General features: G+C 45.6%; 1 protein-coding gene across 5 annotated transcripts in view; it reads left to right on the top strand.

Annotated features, from left to right (window-relative positions):
• The window catches only part of SYT16 (synaptotagmin 16), a 102,370-nt gene that overhangs the window by 31,860 nt on the left and 57,320 nt on the right, over positions 1-13,190 (top strand). The window contains exons 1-2 of one of the 5 annotated variants that reach the window (XM_035327982.1): positions 2,408-2,445; positions 2,552-2,799. The exons of 3 other annotated variants lie outside the window; for them this stretch is intronic. The gene's annotated coding sequence lies outside the window, so the exon portion shown is untranslated. Of the gene's footprint in view, positions 1-2,407; positions 2,446-2,551; positions 2,800-11,698; positions 11,718-13,190 lie in introns of those variants that run through there. One more of the 5 variants, XM_035327983.1, reaches the window with a different exon arrangement.

The raw sequence follows: 13,190 nt of genomic DNA, 5'->3' as shown, positions 1-13,190 counted from the left end.
CGGTGCAATCCTCAGTCCCGTTTCATAGGGTTTCCATCCTGGGGGCTTGCTGACTCCCCGTCTCTTGACACACTCAGAGGCCTGGCTGTTTTACTCAATTCTATCTTTGAAATTTTCTTTTCTTTTGAAATTTTATTGAAAATTTCTTTTGAATAAAGCTTGAGGCAGAGGTGAAAGCATAGTTGTACTTTGAGCATAACAAGCAGGAGGTACATTTGTTTTTGCAAACTTTACACTAAACTTTTTTTTAGGCATTAGTGCTGAGGGGTATTCAGAAATCATGGCAGCATCAAAACATCCTGGGAGGAGAGCATTGGCACGGGCTGAAACACAGAGCGAGGCATGTTTGGGGATGGGGCTGGCAGCAGGGTTGTGGCTTCAAGGAGGCTTCCTGACACCTCTGTGGGACCCTGCAGCTTCCTCCTCCTCCCACCTTTCACAAATCCTCCTCTGGCACCTTCTCCCTGCGCTTCCCGGCGAGGGGATGCTTGGAAACAGCGGTGTAAAGTTTTGTGTGAGACGCATTGTCCGGGTCTTTAAAATAACAGCTTGACATTTAGTGGGGTATAAAAGGAATATTTTTGCAGTTTAGCTGGTGGCTGACAAATAATAATAAAAACTATGTCTGTTTGAGAGGATGCTTGAATTTCTGCCAGTTCTGCCACAGATCTTCTAGCAACAGTTTGGGGAGGGGGGGGAAAGTGGTAGAAAAAAGAAGTGTCAAGTAGACAAGGATAGGAGTTTTATTCTCCTAGTGTTATTGTAGCGATATTCCTGTATTACTTTTTTCATTGCAACATAACAAATGATATATTCACGAATAAAGTTTAGAGTAAGAGGTTAATGTCAGAGAGCAAAGAAAGCAGCTGAGTGCATGAGAGTTGGAAGACTTAAATTGTCTCCTGTTTTCCTTCAGAAATAATTCTAGAGAAATTTAAATAAACGTGGATCAATACGTTTATTAGCACAGAAAAAAATGGTAAGGGCCACAGAAAAAGTTGCAGTCATCACCCAGCCCGGGGAACCAGACAGTGCATTGCCTGCCTGATGCATGGCAGGGCTTGTGTAAGTCAAGGGGCTTGGCATTTACACAGCAAGGATTTTTCTTTTCCTTCCCTCTTCAGCTCTTTCTAAGTAGCTTTTATTTTGAAGCTCCCAGTCTGGACTATTCTTCAGGGATCTGCCAAGCAGCACAACTTTTAAAAACAATTTCATCAGAATGCCTTCTTTTTTCTTTTTTTTTTTTTTGGGGGGGGGAGGGGGGTGGGGGTGAGTGAAAAATTGCCTCAGGGAGCAGTTTGCTTTAGAGAGGCAAGACATTGCTGATAGCTGATTAGAGCCAACTTAAAAATTGCTACAGGCAGTGAGGCCGGAAGGTGGTTTTGATAGTGAACAGCCAGGTCTGCAAGCTCCTGAGCAGGGGATGTACTCCTCTCCTTCCCTACATTTTTGTCTGCCTTCCTGGACCCTCCTGCTTTGAGCATTGTGAGTAGCTGGGTTCAGATGATGTGATTTTATTCTACAGCTTTTCCATACTGCTTATGAGGAGGATGGGATATTACAGAAACCAGAAACAGTATTTTGCAGTAATTAATAAGGTCCTGGGAAGATCTTCAGTTTCTCTGCAGGGAGAAGAGGCAGTGGGGATGGATTTGACCTGAATGATGGGGAAAGCTAACCCTTCTACTGGGGATCAAATCTACATCCTGAATCCACGTTCAAAGCAGCAGTTGTGTGGATAGCGAGAACAGGATGTGATCTCACAGCGAACATCACAGAACGTTCTTTAAAATATGCATTAATGTCTAAAACCAAAACCAAGCAAATCAGGAGGTGAAGTCCATTTTCTCTCTTTTTTTTTTTCCCTTCAGTGAGGCAATACTTTATAAGAGGCAGTCTTCAAGATGAAATCCCCACTAGTCACAGGCGTGTAGTAGGTATGTGACCTGCTTTGCGTTAGGATCAGTGCTGTGCTGCACACACAATAATGCCGAGTCTTACTCTTCTTGCTCTAAGAACGGTTTTTACCTGTGGGTACCCAAACCCCATCAGCAGTGGCAGAGCTGCTGGTGCTGCTTTTCTCTTCCAGCTTCGTAAGGCAGAGCCAGCTGGGGAGCAAGGAGTGGATGAGGCCTGGCAAAGGCAAGGGGTGGGCTGTACCATGGTATGTACCTTCATTTTCAACTGAATGCCAGCTCTGATCCTCACTTTGCTCTTCCCAGCAAATCTGTGGGATTCCAGGATGGAAAGGATACATTTCTAAAGTGGATGCAAAATATTTAAGGCCAGTGTGAATTTAAGGAGCACAATATTTTATATCTTTGTACAGGAGAGAACAATTAATTGCAGTTTTGTGGTAACTGACTGGCAATTTACTCTCCTTTAGCCAAATTTGTCAGCAAGGTAATTGTTCAAATAAAGACTAAGCGGTCAGGAAAGCTACAGGTAAGGTGGTAGTTTCTAAACAAAGCCCATCAAAGTGGCTTAGGCTGCTTTATCTTGTTTCTCTGGCTAACATTCCTTTGGTGGCTGTCACGTGTTTACCAAGCAGCAGCCTTCCTTGTTCCTTGGGACTTTAAGTCAACAAGTACGCACAGAGAAAGAGCAAGAGCACCACTCCTGTTTCTGAAACTTGGGGCTCTGCAGCTTTGCCCAGCGTGTGCGCACACCACAGGTTCAAAGAATTTAGCAACCTGCCCCAGGAAGAAAGCTGTGAAACGTATTATTTGTGAGAAGAGTGTTTTTGGGAGATTTCATTGCTGGTTTGACTTGTTTTGTGCTTTATGTAACAACAATTAGGTAAGTCTAGTGTTTTCAATGATTTGTGGCTATTTCTCGGTGGGAAGATAACTTTCCTATTTTGTTACTTCTGTGACAATTATGGTTTTAAAAGCAAATCTTGTGTTAGCAGTACTTGTTACTGTGGATTTGCATGCTTTTTTTGGTTTTCTTGAAGTGGTAATACAAAGATCTTGGAAATTGCAAATAATGAAATAGGAGTTAGCCTTTTCTTCTGTTTTCTACTTTGACATTGTGCCATTTCCTGCTGTCACTTTAGATTTTGCTGCAGAGCAGTGGTAAGACCATAATTACAGACCCAGAATGAGTAACGCAAGTGCAGAGAACTTGCATTCCGGTTAAGCGGAGGGTGCATCTGATCCCTGTGCAGGGGAAGCCGTGGATCCTTGTAGGTACTTGTGAGAGGTAGGTTAAGAAAAGGGCCTAAGAGTAGCGTGGTGCTTGTGGGAGAAGATAGTTGAAGAAATCCAAATAGTGAGCAGGCTCCACAGTTTGGCTGCATGTGTCTGAACACATCTAAGGAATGATGTTCTTTATTCTTGTGGTTCTGTATGTCAGGTGTTTTGTAGAATGTGTTCAGGGCCTCACATGGGCTGGACTGGAGCACTGGAACTGCAAAACCCCATGAAATATGCAGAATCTACTTTAGTGTCCCATTGCATGTGTTTTGTATGATAATCACCTTTATCTGCCTCCCCCCTTCTCACTCTTCCTGTGGCTCTTAAGTGGTGTGGCTCTCCATTCTGGCCTTGAGACTGGTCCAACATGGCTGATTTTGCTTGAAAGAAACTCAGATGCTTTGAAACTCGTTAATGCCTCTGAGGCAGAGCTGTGGTAATCTGGAGGGGGCCATTCACCCAGCTTTCATAGCGCTGGGGTCCTGCTCTGAGAGTTGCTTTTTCAAAGGAATTATGGAGAGTGTCTTGCAACACCAACATTTGTTTTCTCTGAGATCAGTCTTGGTCCCCATTAGGTCAGTGAAAATCCTGCTTTTGATTTCCATGGCCTTCTGCCATGGCAGGGACAGATATTTTGGGCGTAAGTCCCAGAGTCCACCTCTGATTCAGTTTGGCTGAGCTGAGATTAATCCGGTCCAAGGAGTGCCTGGAATGGACAGAAGGCATGGTACAGGGAAGAATAAGGGGAGAAGGCACATGTGGGGACCCAGGTCTTCACGTGACCATTAAAACCAGCTCTGGTTCACACTTCCTTATGCCTGTGGGACCTGTTTTCCTCTCCCTTGTCACAGAGCCCTGGGTTAGCGGAATGACTACTTCAGTTCCTGCCCTTCTCCTTGCAGCCCTAGTAACAAGTTAATTGGTTTGTTATGCTAGAGTGTGTAGAGAAAATTTCACAGTGACGTTGTAAAAGGTGGCAGTACTCACTAAGCTCTTTACTCTATTAAATACACAAATCTGAAAACCACTGGCATTTTTCCCCAAGCATTTGTGTTAATGGCTTTTGTTATTGTTAGGACATATTTTCTCAGGGCGTAGGTCACTTGGTCGATACTAGAGGCCTAGAAATCTTCCATAATATGATCTTTCTTGGAAACCACACCCTGCTTTATGAGCAGCCTTCTTCCGCTTCAGGGCTCCCTCTTAAATACCAGCAATTCATCCATCCCATTCCTCAACAGCTGGTGCCTGAGCTCAGTAACTAGCCCAGGACCTAGAGAGCTGTGAAGAGGCAGCCTCTCCTACAAAGACAGCTTCCATACCAGGCCAAAACCATACCTAAATGTCCCCACAAAACCCAGAGTATGGCCTGTGGCTTTCAGGTTCAGAGAGCGGTGGGTTAATGTCTTCTGCAGTACAATAAAGAATGGCCCAGCAGGGGAAGGAGAGCCTGAATGCTGGGGTTGGCTGTGCTGTTCAAAGCCCCCAATTTCCTTCAGCAATTGTGTGGAAAGGTCACAGTCAAAACCATGCTAGGTGATGTAGGGCTGAGGGCTGTTAGATGGTAATTGGGGGCTTTTCACTGACACGAATCTCTTAACCACCAAGTAAAGTTTCTTTCCAAGGCACAATTTCATCTGTGAGAAATTTCCCTCCTGTCTGCCATTTTGGCCTCTTTTCATGTCCCTTTGGTTTGCCTAAAAGCCAGGCTAATTATCTGTCATGGTGGCTGGCCTTAAATTCATGGGCCAGGAACGTTTGGTGGAATGGTAGAGAGAAAGGCTTTGTTTTAGTCTTAAAATAATCAATTACTGGTTGTGCTTCAGGCAAAATTAGCCACTAAAGCTGCCCTTTTAGCATTTCCAATTAGAAGTTTTATAATAAAGCAAGTGTTCTGCACTGCGGTTTGACAGCATTGCCTGGTCTAGGAAGGTCAGGAGCTGGTGATACGTGGCTGTCCCAATTTTTCTCTCAGGTCAGCAGATTGCCATGAGTGGTGTTGCCTGGATGTGTTTAATGGGGGCTGAAAAAGGGACGAGGTGGATTGAGAAGGCCACATTTGTAACAGGTAGCACCAAGCTTGTAGGCAGTGTGTGTTCCCAATCCTCAGAAATGGTATTTCTTTCAAGAGGGGATTGAGGCCTTGAGAAAGCATGGACCTTGTCAGGGTCCTGCTGCCTGGGCGCAGGCAGTCTCCTTGTTAACAGCCTGTCCGTCTCCTCAGCCTTCCAGGAGGCTCTCCAAGAGTGCACCAAGATACCCAGCACATCATGGCCTCCTGCCTCCCTTTCATCTCCTTCTGTAGCTGTCAGGAGGTGTGCACGGCCTACCACGAGCTAACAAACAACGGGGCAAGGAGGAGCCAGGGCTGTGTTCAGAGGGTGCCCCGCTTCCCGTGGGCATGCAGCCTGCTCTCCACAGATGGGAAATCGTCTAAGTATTAGGAGATTTGGTTTGATTAGCTGAAATCTCCTGTTGGCAGCACATTTTCAGTCCCTGGAGCAATGGAGATCAGACAGGTTGCCAAGGCAACGCGCAGCCTTCAGCGAGAGGTTTACTGCTGCATCGTCCTTGGTCAATTGATGGAGTGGGGTTTATTTAGGCCTTTGGAAAAAAAAAAAAATGCTGCTGTCCGGCCTTTTACTGTGGTGAGTCATTCTGCCTTGGGTCACATCGGTGGAGCTAAGAACAAGGTTTTGTGGATGAGAAAAATCAGTACATGACAGCATAAAGATCCCAATTAGATTCCTCTTTGAAGAGGTAAGAGCACTTCAGTTCTGAGTGGAGACAACTTATTCTTTTTCTCCTCAAATAACAGAGAAGCATTAACTGAGATCCTCCTTTCTCCTCCCTCTACTCCCTGCTCCTCTCTCTCCCAAATGTAAAATACTTCTTTTCATTTGCAAGAGGACTCTCTGCTTATTGATGAATTCTTGACCGATACCCAGGATCCTTCCAGTTCAACTTCCCATCAGTGCTTCGCTGGCTGTTCTCCATTCTCTCCTCTGTTGCAGAAGCCTTGATGAATTGAGCTTGTATAGGTTTTCTTTTAATTACATTATTTCTCATTTTGCAGGACCTGGGAGCTGAAATGCTCAGCTTGCCACCACTGTGAACACCAATGCGAGGGTACAGCTGAGGTGTGCGTGGGAGCTGGCATGCTCAATGTCACTCTGGTCTGCTGCAGGTTCATTGATCTGGACTCAAAGTCAGGGAGAGTGCTGGGACAAAGCCATCTTCCTGATTTTGATGACATAGAAGGGTTGGGCCAGTGCTGTGCAGACCTTTCGCTGAAATTTTGGAAGGGACCTGATGGAGGGGAATGCCATCATGCTGAGTGCAAGACCTTGGTGTGCTAAGTTAATCAAGGTCCCTTTAAAGTAATTCTCACTGCATGGTCTAACACATGGAAACAGGCTGGCATTTTGTGGACATACTGTTGCTCTGGTTCTCTTGTGTTCATGCCCCTCAGCTGGTGTCATGTAGCATGGGGAGTAGAGAAGGAATCAAAAAATAAACCCAGACTCTGCTTGCTGAGAGACAAATTCTGACCTTCTCTGTCATAAAGCCAAGGCATGGCCTTTGGAGACTACAATTTGTGTATGAAAGGGAGGAATTAAAAAGGGTAGAGGAGCCTTTAAAAGTCTACATTGGCATCCTTATTTATTTACCCTTTTTTGAGAGGATGACAGTTGATAGATGTGTCACTGTGATGATGCATGGTTATCTTCTTTTCCTGTCTCAAAATACTGCATTAGTGATACCATGGCAACAAAGAAGTTGTCTTTAAAGGAAAATGAAAAAAAAAAAAAAAAAAAGGAAGCGTGACTTGAGCGTTTGAGAAAGGTGGCAGACTGACAGCCCGAGCCTTCCCTTTCTACCAGGAAGGCAGTGGCTGTGTCAGCTATGACAAAATGTATCCGATTATGAACTCTGTGTTGTACCATGACTGAAATCAAGCCTGGGACACCATCAAAGACAAACCTATCACAGTAAGTCGGTTGGGAATTTCTGAGATAACATATTCTTGTCAGACAGTTCAATTTGGTTAAAATGTATAATTTTTCTAAGAAAAACATCATCTTGAAAAAACCTTTCCTAAATGCAAGTCATGTCCTTGCTCAGGATGGAATTCCTCTCTGAGAAAACATGGTGACAGCAGGAGAAAGCAGCCGTCCCTTAGCACAGCAGTAGGTTTTCCGGTGGTAAGAGTCAAAGGACACACGGAAGCTGCCTGTTTAAGTCTCTGCCCTGCTTGGTTCAGACTTGCATTTGAATCCAGGTCTCATCTCGAACATGAGAGCCCTGGGCAGCAGGAGGTTGGCTTTTAGGGACTAGTTTCCTTCTCCCACTTATCTAATCCAAACTGTGTACATAGTTATCACTACAGTCTTTTTGTTGCTTTTCTACATTTTGAAACTTTTCATCACCAGATTAGTCCTCTCACTGCATTGTCTAATGGAAGTTTTTACAATGGGAAATAGTTGGAGCATACAAAACAGAATTTGAGATTAGGATGAGCATTGAGATAGACGTGAGATGTCAGAATGTAGACTTAGAGTGTAGGGGTTTTCTCATAGCAGGTGGAACACTCACCTCCAGACTCAGTCTGTTACAATTTTCTGAAGATCTTGGTTTTGCCCAAGAGCTGATCAGGAGATCTCAGAAGTACCTGGGGACTAGGAAAATGATTTTCTGCCTGGTTCTTATTTTTCTTTGTTGGGTCTGGAGAAGGACTGAGATAAGCTGTTGTGAAGGCTGCTGTTTTTACTCTGTTTATCTCAGTTGTTGGCCCAAATCTGAGAACAATATTTTTTCTTAATAGTAAGTTTTCATTTGGGGGAAAAAATGTCAGGGAAAAGGTGGCTGTAGCATTTTAGTAGAGCATGGAGAATAAAGAGCTTAAGTCCGCTTCAATGTGGGGATAGGGAGCATGACCACTGCAGTCAGTGGGACATGCAGAAGGATTCAGGCTGCCCTGCCCAGCCCAAAATGCTCATGAACGTTGAAATTGTAGAAAGCTAATAGAGAGGTGGGATTATCTGGGTATTGCAGATGTTTTCATCTCTGACTCTTTAGCACAGTGAGATGTTTTCTTGCTAATGGTTTGTGTCCTGTGTTCCCAGCACTGTTCATCTGGCTCACCCACCACAGCTGAAGGTCTGGGGAAGGACGCGTACATATGGGAAACTGGTCAGAAGTGTGGTTTGGGGTCTGGCAGAACTGACTGCTCCTGGGGAAGGGGGCTCAGTCTGTGTGCAGAGCTCAAAGCAATGACCGTCCTGTTGTAGCTTGGGGCAGGGAGCAGCTGTGGGACAGGAGGTACTGGTACATGGCTGGGACCGCAAGGTTCCTTGTGCTGTCCCTCTTCAACCTCTTCAGCCTTGACATGTGCAGGACCAACTTTAATTCTGTGAATGGCAATTCAAGTGCTGTGCTGCTCACATTTTCAGTCTCCAAAGCCCTGTTAACTTCAATGAATTTTAAAAACCATGCTTAACAGGGGCATTGTCTAAAATTATTAATAAGATTAACAATTAGTCTCTGGATCATCCTTTGGAAACCTAGACTGTTACTTGAGTCACCTCTGTTAGACAACGTGAGTGCTCCCCTGTCCATTATGACACACTTCTGTCTCCTTTTCTCGTTTGTACCTGCAGTGTGTGCTTACACCCAGAGAAGTGGGTGAGAGCCAGGACTCTTCGAGCTGCAGAACATCAGGCATCGTATGCAAACACAGCGTACTTGCTGTTGCCTTGACCTAGTACTCCAGAGTTGTTTGAAATGCATCCAGCAAAACTAATTCTTCATATTTTCTAATAGGAAAATGCCTTTTGGTGAAGGCAGAATATTTTACAGAGCTGTTTGCTCGCTCGCAAACATTGTCAAGGACATTGCTCAAAACTAGGGTGGTGTTTCTGCTGCAGGGAAAGCAGTGCTGCCACAGAGTAGTATATACAAGCTATATAGCAGCCTTTGTGAGGTAGAAAATCTAGTCTCAAACAAAGCCTGCTTGAACTTGCCTCTCCCAGTTGCTGGCTTATGGCTCTCACAGGTAAGCTGTTGGATGTTCTGGAGGTTTTATCTCCAGGTTTTTATGTTCTGGTCACTTACCAGCAGCAGATACACAGTAAAGCCCAGATCGTATCCTGTGAACGTGAGTCTGGGTCTGTCCTTCTTGAATGTCAGTAAGCAGGTTGAAAAAAATAATGTTTACCAGTGCTCCCCTCTGATTGTGAGGCTGGGACATTGTACAAAGAAAAGAAAAATCTGAGTTTATGGGAAAATGTCACAGGCCTTTCATTTCTTAGCCCTCAATTATTCCTACTGCCTCCATGCGCCTGATGTGCCTTCCCTGGTGTTTCTGGGAGGTGTTGGGCTTCACCTGAGCACATCTACTGCTGGATTGTGTCCATAAGAAGAATCAGGTTTAGGGGAAGAAATGCCAATCCCCTGGCTTTCAGGTCATTTGGGGTGTCTGAGGAGATGCCCAGAGGCCAGCAGCTCTCCGTGTGGTGTCATCTGTAGAAAGGTGCTGTAGGTATTCTGTTTGGGAGCCTTGAGGTGAAAACTGAGGTACTTCTAGATGCTAAGTGCCTGCGTAGATCAACAGGACTCTTTTTTTTATGGCTCTTTTGGGCATAACTTGTACCACTTTGTGTGGAAAATCTGTGCCGAGGCTCCCGTTCCATGGAGTGGCTGCAATCAGCATTTCCCTGCCTTGCAGAGTTGCTGGGGGCGTAAGCACATTGAAGCCTGCAAGGTGTTTGGGTGCTGTGGTTGTATGGCTTGTAGAAGAAAGGGAAAGGAATTTGCTGTACTGTCTTTGAGACCTTTGAAATTGCATGCCTATGTCATAGGGCATAAGGGCTGCTTAAATCTTTAGAGGTGATCTGCAAACACATCAGCAACAGCTACGAGTGGGCCCATTCTTCCACCTTTTGATCAATTAAATTTTGCAGCCGAATTTAGTAGAAACATAGGTCAAAAGTTTCTTTCAGTCTTTCATGTTCCTTATATAAAAGGACTGGAGAGCTTCCACATCTTGCTATCTGTAGATCCGTACATAAAAATAAAGCGTGTGAAAGTTGGGCCTCGGTGCAGGGCAAGTCCTCCTGCCTTGGGTGGGAATTTCACCCTCCTGCCACGGTGCTGCACGTAGTCTGCTTGCGGGTCTGACAATGTATTTGTGGATCACCTTGAGGAGAAGAGGAGGAGTTATACAACCATTCCCTCACAGCACTGCTAGGAAGGGTCGGGCTTTGTCTCCTTTGAAATAGATATCAGGAGAGAGCTGCAATCCTGTGAAAACACACATTTATTTCTGAAGTGTTTGTGTATTGTGTGTGTGGTGCACATGAATAGAATTGCCACCTGTCCAAGGCTGATAACGATGATCCTGGGAGCAGTGGTCATGTGCTCCTTGTTCTAGCACTTTGCTATATGAAGAATCTGCTCCTACAACTCTGCCTCAGTTGGAATTTATGAAATGCTGCGTGCAGCGAGTTGCTTTGTCCTTTGTGGCACTTTCTGAGCTTGCATAGATACAGGTTCATTACAGGTTTTGATATTATTCAAACAGTGTTATCTGTGGCTCATGAAAACCCTTCAGCTTTTTTTTTTTTTTCATGGGGTCAGGAAGACCCCATTAGCTATCTGCTCTCCTCCCTCTAGGAGTCCACATCTGGTGCTGTTTTCCTTTACAGCCCTGACCTCAGCTTAAGGGCGGGCAAGGTGACTCCTGAGATCCTGATAGCCATGTGCATTGGTCAATGAACAAAGGAAGTGACTGAGAAACCTTCCTGGTGTTCTCATTGTCCCCAACAAGAAACTTGTCCTTGCATTTGGGCTGCTGTCATCATTTCACCCTAGACAACTTTCCTACAATAGCTGCTGATCACTGCCAAGCATGAGGCTTACTGCGGGTGGACTCCTGTGCTTCGCTGTGCTGTGACACTGATAGGGATGAGGACACAGAGGTATGCAAGTAGGTGGAAACTTTCTAATACATCATAATAGTAATAATAATAACGTGCGCTTCTTTCGCCTTGCAGCTTTCGCTAGAACTTCTGCCCACACATCAGCCTACTTGGTTCACAATGCAGTGTGCATGCTAGACAATTAGTGGTTGATAATGAAAAATGTCATGGGAACCAGCAGGAAAATCATAGCTTACTCCAAATATATAATGAAATGTAATTAGCATAGACAGTAAAACAGACAATTTATGGTGCTTTTTTTTTTTTTTTTTCGTAATTAAAAAGTACCAGTAAACATTCCTTTTGCAGAAAGCTTGGTAACAAATGGAATTAAAGAGCTATTGTCTGGAATAGGATTTTATGCAAAAAATTAACCCTTGCAAAGCAAATTGTATTAAGGTTTTGTTAATTGCAGGCTCTCCAAGTGAATCTGTTATGGCAATTGCATTCATTCACCTGGTCCGTTTGGAGGTGCCCAGAAAGCTAGCAGAACTGCTGTGAAACCTGCTGCAAAGCAAATACCCAGCTAGATTCAATGAAGGTAATGGCGTGGCCAGTACTTCCCAACTGCTCTTCCAGACCGGTTCTGCCTTCAGTCATCTGGTAGCATGGAGGCAGCTTTGAGGGAAGTGCAGGAGCAGGAACAGCATTGTGATGCCTTGTGTCCTCTGCCAGATGTCTCCTGTTCACCTCCCTTCTTTCTCTGATTTCCTCTTTCCTGGCTTGGGGCCCTTCACGCTGCACCTCTTGTTTGTTCTTCAGCAGTGTACACAAAGCAGTGCATACAGTTTGCATGCCCTCAGCCTGCCAGCTGTGTTGACACCATTTCTTGGCTTACACTCTCACCTGGAGCTGCAGAAGGTGGGGACTCACTGTGGCATTTCACTAAGGCATCTACAGCATTAATTGCTTGGCTTGAAAATGTGTAAATGACTGGGAGAAAGTCCTGGCTGAATGGGCTGTTCATGTCCCAGAGCACATGGTGGCCATCTCCTTCCCTGGCCTTGGGTGCTCGGAGTGTGAACCAAGAACTGAGTGCCACACTGCTCCTTCTCTTCTTGCCCTCGGGCACAGTGCATTATCCACTGCGGTGAGGCTGGATGTTTTACTTGGGCGAGAAGCTCTGACACACTCCGATGATACTGTAACACAAGTAACCTGTAGTTCTGAGCAAGCCAGAACAGAACTCTACCCCAAATCATTCCTGAAATGATTTCCCAGGCTTAGCCTGGAGTTCCTTGTCTGCAGCAAAGCCCTTCTGCTGAGGGCTGAGAGCAGAGCTGGGCCCCGTGCTCAGAACCATATGCAGGTGCAGTCCATTTTCTCCCTGATGACAGAGGAGCTAAGCACCAATGTGGCTCCTGTCCCAGAGGAATACATGCTTCCAGCAGGAGCCAGGTGCAGAGATGTAACGTTTCTGCCCACGTATGTGAGACAGTGCTCAGGTGCAAACTCACAGCCCTCCCTCAGAGATGCTGTGTCACAAACCACTAGGATCTGGCACGGATAACGTGGGGGAGAGAAGAGGAAACTTCTGCTTAAAGCTGTGGGACAGGATGCACAAGCTCCTCTGCCTCATGCTACAGAAGTCCCAGCCACCTCCTCGTGGCCCTCCTTGGATGGGTGCTGTGCAGGAGCGACCTGTGCAGGGGGTACCATGTCCTGCCAGAACTGCGGTGGTCCTTTGGGATTTTGCAAGGTGCCATGCAGCTCTGTTGGAGAAAGGGGCACCTGGGGACTTCTGTGGCTGGGTGCCTTGTAGCATATCTGAGCATGTGCTGGACAACTGGTGTTCAAAACTATTGGTTGCTTGCTTGCTTCCTTTGCTCAAGAAAAGGAAGAGTCAGCGATGGGACCCACGTAGGCTGTCATATATATCCTGGGTTTATGGCTACTTCGATTTATACTCAGCTTCTTTGATTCATACTTGGCTCCTGCAGCCACTTCATGGTGACTTCAGCAGCTGAAAATAGCTGCTGGGTGCATCGCTCAGCTGCACCCGGCGTTGAGGGGC

The sequence above is a fragment of the Oxyura jamaicensis genome, chromosome 5 (genome assembly GCF_011077185.1).
Source record: "Oxyura jamaicensis isolate SHBP4307 breed ruddy duck chromosome 5, BPBGC_Ojam_1.0, whole genome shotgun sequence".
Taxonomy (NCBI): Eukaryota; Metazoa; Chordata; class Aves; order Anseriformes; family Anatidae; genus Oxyura; species Oxyura jamaicensis.
Note: the sequence above shows the minus strand (reverse complement) of the source record. Positions and strands in the feature narration are given on the sequence as shown.